This window comes from Sturnus vulgaris, chromosome 3 (assembly GCF_052056855.1).
Source record: "Sturnus vulgaris isolate bStuVul1 chromosome 3, bStuVul1.hap1, whole genome shotgun sequence".
Lineage (NCBI taxonomy): Eukaryota > Metazoa > Chordata > Aves > Passeriformes > Sturnidae > Sturnus > Sturnus vulgaris.
Genome location: NC_142245.1, coordinates 55,429,136 through 55,444,173, shown reverse-complemented (window position 1 = coordinate 55,444,173; position 15,038 = coordinate 55,429,136). Strand labels below are relative to the sequence as shown.

The 15,038-nt window shown below is 41.9% G+C and overlaps 1 long non-coding RNA gene across 1 annotated transcript in view; it reads right to left on the bottom strand.

Moving 5' to 3' along the window:
- Window positions 1–14,096, bottom strand: part of LOC148224348 (uncharacterized) — a 217,296-nt gene extending 203,200 nt beyond the window's left edge. The window contains exon 1 of the long non-coding RNA XR_015802417.1: window positions 13,944–14,096. This is a non-coding gene — a long non-coding RNA (uncharacterized LOC148224348). The remainder of the gene's footprint in view (window positions 1–13,943) is intronic.
- Between the last annotated feature and the right edge of the window lie 942 nt (window positions 14,097–15,038).

Sequence of the window (15,038 nt, the reverse complement as noted above, 5' to 3'; positions counted from 1 at the left end):
GTAACTGTCTTGCACAAAAGTGGCCAAACCCTGGTTATTCACAGGAGAAGGGAAACAAGAACCCTAGATCTCCTCAGGTAATGAGTATGTTCTAGGGTATCATCAAGACACAGGAAGTGGGTTGCCAAATAAATCAGCTGTTTTTACTGAGCTCTGAATTGTCACAACCAGACTACTCCTTGCAACCAAAATAACTGTTTAGAAGCTGCTTGAGGTGTCTCCATTCTGTCACTGCCTGCCAGCTCGGCACACTCAGTGAAGTAGTGCAAGCACCCTGAAGGGCTGCTCCTCTCAAAGGGAGCAGAAATGGGACATGACTTCACTCCCTCCCACATCAGCTGGTGCTGCTCACCCCATCACACCTGTAAGCTGCCTTTCTCCTTCAGAGACAAAATACCTTCACACCTAACCTCTGCTATGCATTTGTACATGTCACTGATATAAAGAGGAAACATTGTATCCTAACCAGTAAGGAAGGCATTCCCAAGGGAGATTTTTCACAGCAAAATTCTTAAAAACCATGAAAGGACTGAAGAAGTCAAGTCCTTCACATTACTCTGAGACAGAGTCCCAAAAGAGCTCGAATCTCACATACCAAAATAAGAGACAGGTTTCCAATAAAGCTCAGTATGCTGAGCTGATTTAGAAAAACATTCTTTTAGTTCAGTACCTGATTCAGAGTCCAGCTTATTCTGAGAGATTGTCTGAAGAATTCAGCATTTTAACTGCTTTGCAAGATATTCCAGGAATCTAGTTTCCCTCCTTTATGCTACTATTACATCTGGCTGCTATTATTACTCTAGGTAATTTCTGGAGGAAAAAAATTCCTTAAAAAACAGAAGGACTTTTTTCCCTTCAAATGTAGTCCCACTCATAATGGCAGTCGTGTCCCTAATGGCCCATCTGCCCAGAACGCACTGAAAAAAAATACAAGACATGTTTAGTAGGTGACAGATACCCACTCTACATTTGGGAGAAAGGAGGTTGGGAGAGTTGAAACTAAATTAAATAAATGACCACCACATATTGTTCTGCCTTACACCTAAAGGGTCTGCTGCCTAAGAAAGTTCTGAAAATTCTTATTAAAGCTAAAGTGTGAGTTTTAAAGCACCCTTTAAAATTATAGCCCTTGTTAAGAGTCTTAAGAAAAACTATGTACAGCGGACTTCCAGATGCTTTTCACAGACACGGATATTTTGTTTCCTCATTTAGTGTCTATTTTAGCACTAGGAGGACTGATTAAAGAGAAACAGTACACTTCTAGCAACAACTTCCGTGATATCCAGTTTCCTTTCAATATCTGAAACAGTGTGGATCACTTAGTCTGCACTGTTACTCTCTCCCATGGTATCTCAGAAGGCACAAAAGGAGTGCACAGAACAGAGCAGCTCAGATAACTGAGATTTCAGATACCTGTCAAAGTGGAGCACAGCTGACTGAGACTGCTCAGGGTTATCGACAGCTGGCAAACTGCATGGCAGGCTTTTCATAGAGGTGCCCAGAAGATGAGGGAGCCAGCACTGCACAAGTCAAGTTCCATCTGCATTTGCCTACTTGCCTGTAAATGCATAAACTCTGCTTCTACAACCAAATCTTGGTGCCATCCACAGTTATAGTCAAGACCAACCCAAAATCAACCATCATGTATAACAGATACTCTTCTATAGCATTGATTTACACATAAGCATTAATTTATTCTCTATTTTGTCTGGCTTTGTCTCTTATTTTTATTAAAGTTAACCATTGTAGCTTTACAATAGTTTAAACTAATGTTTAACTAGACAGATGAAATCTCACTAAATATTGATTTTGGACCTACTCACTGAGACATGAACAACTTTAGTGAAAATACAGAGCCTTGAAGAACACAGAGAAATGCCTTTCAGCCTAACCCTAATGATGGGAAGCCTTCCTTCCATGCTTTTCTGCCACTAGACTCATATTTGCTTTGTAAAGTTGACAAGGGATGACTGAGTATTAATACAAAATCTCAGAAATGAGGTAATCTGTGTCCAAAGTCATGAAGTAAACTTTGCTCTTCATATAGGAAAAACTAGCAGCAGGCTCTGTATTCAGACCCAGACAACTAGATTATCTAGGTGCATTAAGCAGACAAGTACTAACTCAGTGTAATCATGCCTACATCTGTCTTCCCGTTTTAACTACTTGAAGTAAGCTTTTTTTCTTTCTTTGTGAGAGGTAACTACTCCAATGACGTTTGAAGCCTAATTTATTACTGCTGTCCTGGCTTCAGTGTAAATAAGGAGGAAGTCAGATTTACTTGACTGTTTACAGAAATTTTGGCTATTTGGACAAGGCTGCGCATGGATTACTAGGGTAGGATTGCCATAATAAAGCTTCCTCGTGACTATAACTTCATACTCAGCATAAGACCATTCTGCATTACACTTTATACTGAACCCAACCCATGAAAATAAACGTTGGGAAGCATCCCTCTGGAATCTGATCTACAATTAAAACTGTAGCTAACATGTGAAGATAAACTAGATCTAAATCTCAATGTATTAAAATGAAATTTCATAAACATGTCTTAGATCTTCATTAAGTTCTTGGATTGGTCAAGCAAGCAGAAGAGAAAGGAAAAACAAGGAAGCCTCAAATGCAGACTAGTTCTCTAGCAATGAAAAAAAGAGGGAATGAAGCTCAGCTCATCCTCAGTCACTAACCTATGGCTTGGATAAATGAGAAAGAAGATGAGAAAGCAGGATACCAACTAACTCAGTTTTAGCGAATATGCCCTAATTGTATGTTCTGATGTGGGCACTCTCTACCCACACCCTTCACTTTGAGGTACATTGTACAACAGCATTTTAATAGATGCTTAGAGAATCCCACAGAAATCTAACAGAATAGGCTGGGCCTTGTAAATCCATACTTTAGCACATAGCAATCAGTCTTCAGGAGAGGTGCACAATATAACCTTGGATAGGTCACTTGGTTTGTAAGACTTAGCTTTCCACCCATAAAATTGAGTATCATTTCCTTTATTTGATGAGTAGGATATTTTCGCTGCAAGCTCTTTGGGGCAGAAACCATTGCTTTGCAACATTCTAGCAAAATGGGGGATCAGCCAGCTACTGCCACACGAATGCCCATAGGTACAAGTTTGAAAGAACTCATGTCTGTGATAACAGAATGAAAATAGATTACTTGGGATTAATGTCCTTTGTGTCCATAGCTATCAATTTGCAAAACCAAAGTCTAAATAATCCCACCTATTCAAAAACAAATTCAATATCTTGCTAACCGAAGTTGTTTTGTATCCTCACTGCTCTACAGGGCTCCAAATAAATTTTTGAAATTTTTTTACTTAATTTGACCTTCACTCTTCATGTTTTCTTTTTTTGTTTTTTGTTTTTTTTTAATTTTCATAGAATCATAGAATGATTGCAGTTGTAAGAGATCTTCAAGATCTCCCTGTACAGCTAAGCACCCAGCACTCCCATTGCAACCCCTAAACCACATCATCCAGCATCAGATCCAGATGCCTCTTGAACACTTCCAGGGATTGTGACTCCACCACCTCCCTGGGTAACCTCTTCCAATCCCTGACCACCCTAATGGTGGGAAAAAATTGTCCAATATCTAATCTGAATCTCTCCTGCCTCAGTTTAAGGCCATTTCCTCCAGTCCTCTCACTGCAGGCACAGCAGGAGAGACCAGCCCAATCCGGCTACAACCTCCCTTCAGGGAGTTGTAGGGAGTGATGAGGTCCCCCCTGAGCCTCCTCCCTTAGAGACTGAACAAACCCCCCTCTCTGTTCCTCAAAAGACAAAAAAAATAATGCATTTCGCCAGTTTTCCATCACTGCTGTTACTGCTACTACGTAATCACTTGCAACAAATTTGGGTGTCAAGAAGCTGTTGGGCTCTACTTGTGTTCCAATCTCCCTTGGGCTTTGACAAAGCAAAGTGAACACTCTGCCTTTCAACTGATATCAAATGGGGACCTTGGCACTAAGGTTGTGAAGAGTTACCTGCCCTTGCTCAAGCCCCATTATCTCTCTAAGTACACAGAACTGGGACAATGAAGGCTGCTGCTCTCTTCCCCTGGGAAATCACCCAGTGATTTCACACAATCAGAAGGAACATTTGCCATTACTGTTACTCTACCATCCAGAGTGCTGACAACACCATAGAACTCCAGAAGAAAAGAAAGAGAAAGAGAAAGAGAAAGAGAAAGAGAAAGAGAAAGAGAAAGAGAAAGAGAAAGAGAAAGAGAAAGAGAAAGAGAAAGAGAAAGAGAAAGAGAAAGAGAAAGAGAAAGAGAAAGAGAAAGAGAAAGAGAGAATAAAAGAAAAAGAGAAAGAGAAAAGAGAAAGAGAAAAAAAGCAAAAGCAAAAGAGAAAAAGGAAAAGAAAAAGAAAAAGAAAAAGAAAAAGAAAAAGAAAAAGAAAAAGAAAAAGAAAAAGAAAAAGAAAAAGAAAAAGAAAAAGAAAAAGAAAAAGAAAAAGAAAAAGAAAAACCCCACTTTTCAGACAACACAAAAGCTTGATGATGGGATCTCAGTACCCAGAAACTGCTGAGCCATTAATTTCTCTGAAATGTCTCTGCCTTACAAAAAACCTCATACTCCATACATATGTATAAGCAAAATACTCCCTGTGAGCTTCCTAAAGGAAGGAATCTTTTTCACTCATCTCAACATGGTTGCTTTTGTAAAACCCACACTACAGCTTGAATTAAAGAAAAAATCCACAAAAAAAGAGAGAGAGAGAGAGAGAGAATGGCTTTGCTGATTCAAAATATACACAAGTTGTTGTTAGCAAGAGAAAAAATGTTTGCATTCTTGACCTTTACAGAGGTAAGACAAAAAACAACTACTTTTTCACACTAATAGCATTCTGTGCCTGTCCCTTGTATATTTTCTTTTAAACTTGCCATTTTGCTGTTGCAGCTGGGCTTGTCAGTTTTCAGCACTAATGGGTTGTGATATGGTGTCAGGGGAAGTCAACAATCAATGCAGGAAAAAAGGGCTATCACTGCTGACACAACCAAGGATGGAAACACAATGGCCTTCGCTTGGAAAGAAACAGAAGAAAAATCCTGAGTTATATCTTGCTTTGAAGATTAGCAGAGATTTACCACTCAGTGACCAAGCTATCACTTTCACCCCTTCCTACCTCAAGCTATCCTCCCGTTGGACTCTGACACTATTCCACATCTCATCCAAAACACAGGCATTTCATTTAATGAAAAAAAGAAAAATCCTTTAAAACAAACATTTTAAAGGACCATAGCCCACATTTTTGTTTAGAGCTTGTACAGTTATTAGCTTTTTAAAAACTGAGAAGAAAAAATGTTGGACTGCATAATGTATGACTGTGGAGCAGAACAGCAGAAAAAGCATTTTCGATGCCTTTCCACTGCCTGGTTGTGACTTAGATCAGTGCTCAGCCCCTCAGCTCCAGCTGAACTCAACACAAGCAGTGGACACTCAGCAGCTGCTAAATCAGATGTCACTGACAGAATTATGAAAGATAGACAGTGTTCAAAAGCATTCAACAAGAATAATGGCAGTATTATTTATTTCCATAGCTTCATATCAGAAAATCTGCCTAGCTCTAGGTCTTCCATAGTCCTGGAGAGAGACAGAGAGTATGGTTATCTGAGTTTTCAGATGGGGAAACTGTGACAAGTACATTCTTTAAGATCAGACCAGGATTTTCTACATACAGACAAAACCAGAAATCAGCACAATCATAAATATGTTACCAGACCTCATTGCTTCCTTCCCTCAAAACTGTAATTGTCCAGTGTCAATTACAGATCTTTCCATACCAATTGATAAAAGGTAAGTCACAGATTTGCTTCTTCTATTAATGAAGGTGACTGAATTCAATTTCAGAAAATTCAACATCTCCAAAGCAAACAGGAGTAACCGAATCTTGCCTCTTCCAAGCCAAGAAATGATCTTTTCCAAGATATTTAGATATGCCTGACTCCACAGACAGTCCCAGAATAATTTTTCCAAGTATAATTAGTTTTTCTACCAAGTTATGGACCTAACTGTGGCCTCATACTTACTCTTCTGTGAATTCTTAATATAATTTTTGGAATCACAGGCTACTTTTACTAAAAGCCAGTTGCAGAAGGTTTTCTTCTGATATAAGGACGCTGCAGAGTCATGGCAATAAAAGCAAAGGGATAAGAAGGAATGGCTAAGAACAGAAAATGAAGGAAAAGAAGCAGCAGTGAGAAAGCTGGGAAGATGGTAAAAGGAATTTGGAGAAACCTTAGGAGACACTGGGATTTTTAGGGTGCCTTGCCTCTATGTGAGGCATTCTTTTCTGTGGCTAATTTATCCATCGTTCATCAGACAAAAAGCAGGTCCGGGGAAAGAAACAAGAAGGAAAACATTTTGCATGGGATTTCTCATTATTCGTGCCTCTTGCACTTCCCTCCTCTCTGCAACCCTTGCTGCCAAAATCTGTCTGACCATTAAATATTGTTTACAGGCAATCAGTAAGTGATAAATTCACAGTGGCATTACTGAACCACGCAGCTTTTAGAACATTACTACAGCAGCACAGTTTTGACACCAATCCTTAAATAACAGCAAAAAGCTGCTCCTCCAAATCACTTGTTGGTAACACACATCTGCTTTGGCCAGCTGCTCCAATGAAATACAGAGCAGCTCCTGGGAACATGGAAGATTGCACTGGATGCAGTACACACGGAAACATCCCAGAAGTAGCCGTGAAGGCCTCCTCTCTATGTCGGTGTTGCATTGTACCAGGAGAGTGCAGGAGGCTTAAGGAACTGACCCCAAGCTCACTGAAGTGAGTGACTCTCTTCCCACTTCAGTGGGCTTTCAGTCATGCTGCTTGAAGGAGAGGTGAGGAAAAAATTATTTTAGAAGCAGTTTTAAGATCACTCTGTACTATATGATCTTTCATCATAAAAATAATGAAAATAAAAATTAACTGATTCACAGGGTTTATTTTATCCACATAATAGAGACACAGACAGTTTCTGATGTTCAAAGCTACATGAAGTATGCAGAGAAAAGAGGAGCATGTCATCATAAAATAAAGTGCTTAACAGATGACCAAAGTAAATAAAGGAAATATGAGTGGCTTTTTACAAACATAAGTGTGAGAAAAGCAACAAAATATCATCCATCAGAATACAACAAAAGGAGCATTATGACAACTTTAAAGTGCATAAATAAAAACTAAAATACAAAGACTAGAGACAATTTTGCATTCTGGTTTAGTCAGTCAAAGGCAGCCATTCATGCCCCCCTCCCCATCCCATATCACTGTCTAACTCATTATTGCTATCTATGGAAACATAAGGAAAGAGAATCAGTCCCACCTGTGCAACGAAGGAAAGGGAGAAAAGGTCATGGAGCTAAATCCTATAAACACTTTAAAAACTGAAATGAATCTCTTAGAAAAATCTAATTGAGATTTACTTGAATCTGAGTCCTGCGACCAGGATGGAAAAGGTGGTCAAAGGAGTGTAAGCAGCAGGTAATGATGGGAGGTGAGGTATTGAGCCGGTTTGCTGCAGGGGTGTTTTTGGTATGTTCTTATTTAATATCTCAATTAATGATCTGGAAAAGGAGGTAAATAGCACATTAATGAAATTCACAAATGACAATAAACCAGGAGGCTTGCAAATGTCAGAGAGGATAGCAATAGTATAAATGGAAACTAACAAGGTTAGATATGTAGACAGGAAATAAAATGAGATTCAATGTGGAAAAATGTAGACTAATATACTGAGGAAAAATAATCAGAAACATGAAGAGTCCACGAGAAAGCAAAACCTGGAAAGCATCTGCACGGCAAGATATCTATGTGTGACAGCAAACAACAAATTGAATATGAGTTCTCAAGGAGATATATCATTTTAAAAGACCGAAGCAATTTTGGGCTGCATATGCAGTAGAATTATGTGAGAAGAGGAAACTTATTTTCTATGCATCTGGGAAGATTTCTGCAGAACACTGCATCCACTTCTAGACACCTCCATAACAGAAGGATGCTGATATGCTGAAAAGGACTTCAGAGAAGTGCAACAAAACTGATTAGACAAGGAAAGGGCTTGATTTATTAATCTAGGTAACAAATTATCCTGGTATTAGTTGGGATAGAGTTAATTTTCTTATCAATACCTGGAGTAGTCCTGTGTTTTGGATTTAGGACAATCATGTTGGTAACATACCAGTGTTTCGGTTGCTGCTGAACAGTGGTCAAGGACTCTTCCTGCTCATGCTGCCCTGCCAGCAAGTAAGTAGGGTGGGGTGCATAAGAAGTTGGGAAGGGTTGCAGCCAGGACAGCTGACCCCAACTGGCCAAAGGGACATTCCAAACCATATGGTGTCATGGTCAGCACATAAACTAGGGGGAAAGATTGCTGGGGGCCACTGTTCACTGCTGGGGGGAACTGGCTGGGCATCGGTCAGAGAGCAGCGAGCAACCACATTGTGCATCACCTGTATATTCTAATTTTATTATTAATATTATTTTCACATCCGTTTCTGTCCTATTAAACTGCCTTTATCTAAACCCAAGAATTTTACTTTTTTTTCAAATTCTCTTCCCCAGCCTGCTGGGAGAGGGGGAGTGAGTGAACAGCTATCTAGTGTTTAGCTGCCTGTCAGGTTAAACCACTACATAGGGGCAACACAGCCACTGTCTAGAAATATACGAGTGATGAACAGAGAGAATGGAAAGGAATTTCTTGGATGCTAGGATGCAGCTAAATGTAATGGGATGAAACTAAAGAACAAAATTTGGACAAAGTATCAGAGAATTTAACAGAAACCATGATTCAGTCTAGCAGGTAATTTTCAAATGGAGAATGAGTGATGAAGTCCCACCAAACAAAGCATTTGAAACTCGAGCAGGTAAAGCACTCAGTGGCAAACCACATACAACTGTGAACTCATAGGAAGCTGAACAACCTGGTCTAAGAGTTTATTTCCTACATATAGCAGTATTTTTCAAGGAAATGCATATCATATATACTTCTGTCCTAGTCCAAAGTCTAATTGCAGAGTAAAAGCAAAGTGACTGCATACATTGACTATTTAAAGTACTCAGAGACAAGCAGATGCATGATCTGTTTTTATACTAAACCCACTTCTTTTTCAGCAGACATGATTTTTTAGTGATGTGATCCTCAGTGTATTTTGTACATTCAAAGGAAAATGTGATTAAGTTACTTATTTGCTTATTCATGTCTACTGCCTTTCTCTTTTCACATTTTCTGTACGCTAATATCTTTATTCATTCTCGTGTAATATACTAGAACTTGCCTAGTTGCAATACAAATCTATTCACAGTGAATAAGGAAAAAAAAAAGAAGCTTTTAATGCTGAAAGGCATTATAATGCTACGAAACCCTGGCGTTAAAAGTAACAGGGGGAACAAGACTGGAAGTAAGATGCAAGCTAAGAAATACATGGATATCATTTTCCTTGAAGAGAAAAAATGTGAGTTTATCAATCCAGTAATTTATGTGTATTTACATGTACCTACTTTGCCATGTTTCCCACTTTTATGCCACCCAGGCAAGTCCTCTTTTATGAATGTCTACCTTGGATTTTACAAAAACTCTTCCCACATTCCTCCAAGGAGAACAAAGAGGTGAAAGGTTTTTCAAAGTTTCCTGTCCTTCTCACTTCCCCTAGGGGTGGTTGGAGAGCTGAGGAAGGAGCAAAGCTTATTGAGAAGAAAGCTCCTGTTTTTACTGTAATAAAAGGTGGCAATCTTATCATGTATAGATGCTCAAATGATGTATAGACGAAGGACGTTTGCAGGGAAGACTGCCATAGGCAAAACAGCAGATCTAATCAAAAGCTCTGCACGCATGGATGTAGCCAGCCAGTGGGAAAGGAAAGCATTCGCAGCACAGAATCTGGAATTGCTCTCTGTCTCTCCACGGCTTCCCCACCAGAGCACAGGAGAAACCAGGAGCCTTGATACTCCAGGCAGAGGCACTGAGCCAATGCACAAACTCTTTATGACTCTGTCACAGGATGCTATTAATGTAATAGCAGGTTTACTTTTTTCATTTTTTTTTTTTTTGCATGGAAGCACATGCTGCTATCATCTATCTCCTATCAGCAGTCAGTAGAATGAGGTGGTGTTTGTATGGCAAGTGCTGTAAAAATATTTCTATTGTACAAAATAAATTACAGATCAAACACATACATAAAAAATACTATTAACATTTAGAACACTTGCATTTTCGAAACTGTCAGATTGATAGATGTATACATGTCCTCAAATTCTCAAGATTACTGAAAGTCAGGACACAAACCACAAGAAGTAAAACACTTCCAGCTAAAGCTACCGCAGAGTTCCTCCTTCACCCCGCTGAGAGTAACTGTGCTAACCTAGGTGTCCCAGAATAGAGGTATTACACAATCTGTGTGCTCCGCGATCTGAGAACAATGACTGAGAACAATGAAGCACAGAGAAATGTGCTAAGGTACTGTGGCAGACACACCTCGGCACTTTTTCTGTTAATTTTTGTTAATCTGCCTCGGGGAGGAGAGTGTTTTTATCTAGCAACACAGGTATTTTAAACTGTACCCTCTTTTGGAACTGTCAAAAAACAGACAGCCTATAAGTCAACTCGTGGGGATTTTTTTTTGGTAGCTGGTTGGGTTTTTTCCTGTATGCGTCTGTCTCACCTTGTTGGCCTTGCCTATTTAGACCCCAAACTCCTTGAGTGGCAAGACACTACCACCGTTTACACAGTGCCAAGAACAGGGGGATCCAGTTTTAACCGGGCTGTGTGAACTGCCACGAAGCAACGAGCAAATAAAAATTAAAAAATAAATAATAATAATAACAACAACTTACCACCCACCACTGTTGCAGAGCCCTGCAGAAACCAAGGGCCAGAGACTCTAAGGGGACAAGCTGGCAGGAGGAAGCCTGTACTGTGCTCTCCTACATGACAGGTGATAGCATTTGATTGCAGACACCTCTCCTCCTCCCAGAGTTCTCATTCTTATGGTGTAGCATGAACTGAATCCTTGGGCACAGAAATCACCAATAACCCACCAGATCTATCTCAGCTCAACATGGCAGTTACCCCAACCACTCCAGCCTGCCCCCCCAGCCCCTCCAGGTGTCAGTGTGAGGAGCTGTGCTGTCTGGACAGTGCAAGACACGACAACAGGATGTTTAATGGGCTACGCTGCTGTCCGAGCCAGACACATGAGCTGAAACTCTGTCTCTCCACATGCAACTTGGATATCTGGCAAGTCTCAGTGAGACACATTTTCCTCTTGGCCTCCTTTCCTTATTTCTAGGCCCAGTGTTCATATTCAAAGGAGCAGAAGTAGGCGGGGGTGGAGGGGGAGCAGAGGAGGGGACACACCAAACAAACAGTTTTAGTCTGCAGAGAAACAACAAAACTGGAGGGAAAAGAGGATACATTCTCAGAAAATATAAAACCTGAGGAAATTTGCTTGTCTGCAGCATAAAAATAGATTTGGAAGGGGTGACAGGGACTGACTAGCACTCAGTAGCACATCATTGGAGGCAGGGAAGAGACATCAGGCAGGGGGCTGGGAAGCAGCAACCAGCTGCCCCATATGGTCAGCTCTTGGTAGGCAATTTGATTTTCATTTTCTCTGCTGATTGTGCTCATCCCTGTGGTATCTGGATGGAAAAACAATGGTGGAGATAATAGAACAGGATTGCCCAGGGCATTTTTACGGGCTTGAGAGCCATTCATTCATAGATCAAATCTAGGCCAGAATGGATGCAGGTAATCTGCTGAATGTTGGCTTATATGAAATGTTCCAGTGGTATTTCACAAGTATTCACATAAAAATTGAATCATTCACAACTTTCTTAGCATTCTCAGCAGATAGCTCAGCCTCCACAGCCTCCCAGGTCTCCACAGCCTCTTAGTACTAATGACTTAGCTCTACAAATAAATTTAAGAACACAAGTCTGTGCAGGTTCCGGGTGTAATTGTGGTCTATTCGAAAAATGGTTTGAGGCAGTGACGAGTAAGGTAAGGTGTGGGAAAGATCCCATTATTGTACCAGTTCTGACAATAAAAGAAGCTCTTCATTCTCCTAGGCTGTTAATCTGGTACCTGCCATGAGCACAAACCTAGAATAGGTATACACCTCATTTAGGTAGTTGACCTTCCATTGTCTTCCATGTGTTCACAGAATAGTGAGTGACAATGGCACTTGTCATATACCATTTTCTATTGCATTTTGTCCTGCAGCAAATAGAGAATTTATTATCATTGTCATCATAATTTTAAAATAATGAATTATATCTCATAGGAGAAGAAATCCTCATACTATTATAAAATGGTCATCCTCAAGTGGCCATGATACCTAAAACTGCCTTTCCACCAATTTTCTTCAAAGAGCGCTGAAATAAACATTGACTACTACATACATACATACACACAGACACACACACATATGTACATATATAAATTGGACGCAAATTATGATGAGTATTTGCAAGAATATCCAAAAATGTGCCCCAAAACATTTTTAGTTTACGCAAACACTGGGCAAAACCTGTAAAGATAGAACAAGTGTTTTCTATTTGTTTTTCAGAATAGAAATCGTCACTGCAACTGCAGTTCAGCTGTTGATAAGGATGTTCAAATAGCACATGGTGAGACATGGCCTATGTTTACCTAGGAGGCAGGAAACCTCTCTGGCCTCACATCTGGGAGGTCCTTCCTCCCACTCTGTGTTCCCATTTGAAAACCTGCCTGTTAATGAGTACCTGCATAAATTCATGGTCTACATGGGACTTGGACATACCACTGCAATGCCATTAACAGCAACAGTTCTGAATTATGCGGAAATCCTTAGCAGCAGGTAGGGAGAGCCATGCCAGAATGAAAACCCAGAAGAAATGGCAACTCAACAAGAAACTTGAACTGATCGGAAGGTTTCCCATTTGAATAAAAACATGACTGCCATGGTGCAGCAATGCCCTGTTTCTATGATGACAGCCAGCATATAACCATGCCAGGGATGTTCAGCCTTCCACCAGCAGCTTCTCCCAGGTCTTCAATTGCATTCCCAAAAGTCCCCATTTTTGCACGTGCATGTGTACACGAACACATGAATGGAAGAAAATCTGGATTTTATTGCAATGTGCAGGGCGGGTGATTCAATCCTTTGTGTAGGAAGTTGACTCACCTCCTTCTGAGTGAAAAAATGTTCAACACAATTGTAATTCCCTCTTTTTCACGTAAAGTCAGGCAACATATACAGAACCTTCCAGTTCAGTATTTCCTAAACAGTGGAAACGTGCCTAGAAAGTTTAGCTTTGAAACCTGTGACTGCAACAAAACAGGTCTGCAACTTCATGTCGGGTATCTCGAATCCCTGTGGCTCGGCAGCAGGCAGGAAAGGGGGGAGGTGAAGTGGGAGGGAGAAAAAACAAGTTGGCTTGGGGGGAGAGGGGCGAGTGTTTTGGGCTTATTTAATAATGCACTAGTAAACAGCTCAGGCACAGAAATGCAGTGCAGTGAGAACCAGAGCTATCCTTTGGAGCCTACTGCTTTAAATTTGCGCGCTGTAGCTTGAAGCATTGCACAAACTCTCGGTCTGCTGACTGCCTCCCTGGAACACAAACACACGGGTGATTGGGAAAGCTGTTTTCCAGCCTGCCCTCTCTCGTTTCTGCCAGGCTGCTTTTGGTGTTTATTTATTTTTAAACAAGTCGTGTACATGGAAGAAAATTTAAAAAAAAAAAAAAAAAAAAAGAAATAAAGAAAAGAAAAAAGCGAACAAAACCCACACATCTTTAATCAACACCTATTTCCTTCCAGGACCCTATGATCCTCTATTGATTCCCATTAAAATGCTTTTCTTTTTCTTTGCCCCCTCTGCTGATCGAATTTCAGATCAGCCAGGATGTGCAACTAACCTTCCGGCACAACTGAACCCAACTGACTCACCCAGATCAAAGGCTCGGCGCATTCATTAGAGCCCAGCACAGCCCAGGCAGGATCCGTAATGCAACAGCCCCCTTTGCATTGCAATTAACGTGGGGGAGAAGAGTTCTTATTATTTTTATTTTTTGCAAATGTTCTGGCTTTTGATTTTTAAGCGGGAGGGGGGTGGGGGAGGGCTGGGGGGGGAAGAAGTGGTGGGAGGGAACGAGAACAAAAGAGAGATCTTTTTACCCGAAGATGACGTCAGTTTGATGTTACTGACAACTATTGATGCACGTGGAGCAACTGCAGGCCGATCCCCCTTCCCACCCCCCGCCTCCCGGCACTTCTCAGGGAAACAATATGCGCGAACAGCCCGCGGGACCCGGGAGCGGCTTCGGGTCGCTCCGCCAGGAGCCTGAGGGGCGGAACAGCCCCGGCCCAGCGCGGGGAGCCGGCTCCGACCCTGGGACGCTGCTGTCTCCCGCGGGGGACGCGGGCCCAGGACACCGTCCCCGTGCCCCGGCTCCCGCTGGGCGCTCCCTGCCCCCTCCCGGTGCCGGCCCGGCGCAGGCACCGCCGCGCCCCAGCCGCGCTTCGCTCCGCCGCGGGGAGCGCGGCCCCGGCCGCCCTCAAAACCCGGCCTGGAGCTCCGGAGCGGCGAGGGCTGAGGGCTCACCTTCGCCTGCCTCGCTGGCCTCGGGAGGTGCCGCACGTTCAGCCCAGGGCGCTCCTCTGTGGGGTCAAGGGCGGCTCGTAGCGTCCCATCGCCGGGTCCAACTTGGAAAGTCACGGCTGGGTCGGAGCTGAGGCCTCTCCAGCCGAGCCCGTCACGGGGCTCCCGCACCTCACCTCACCTGTCCTCAGCATCTCTAAAGTAAAAAATCTGTGTCGGTTTAGTACGAATTGCCAAGCAGGTGTAAAACAGGATCAGAGAAATCAATTTTTGTGCTGCATAAAGGATCACAGAATCACATAATAGGTAAGGTTGGAAGGGACCAAGTGGGTCATCAGCCTCCCTGCCTAAGCTGGGTCATCCTAGAGCACAGGGCACAGGACTGTGTCCAGATCCTTCTTGAATAGCTCCAGTGAGGGAGACTCCACAACCTCTCTGGGCAA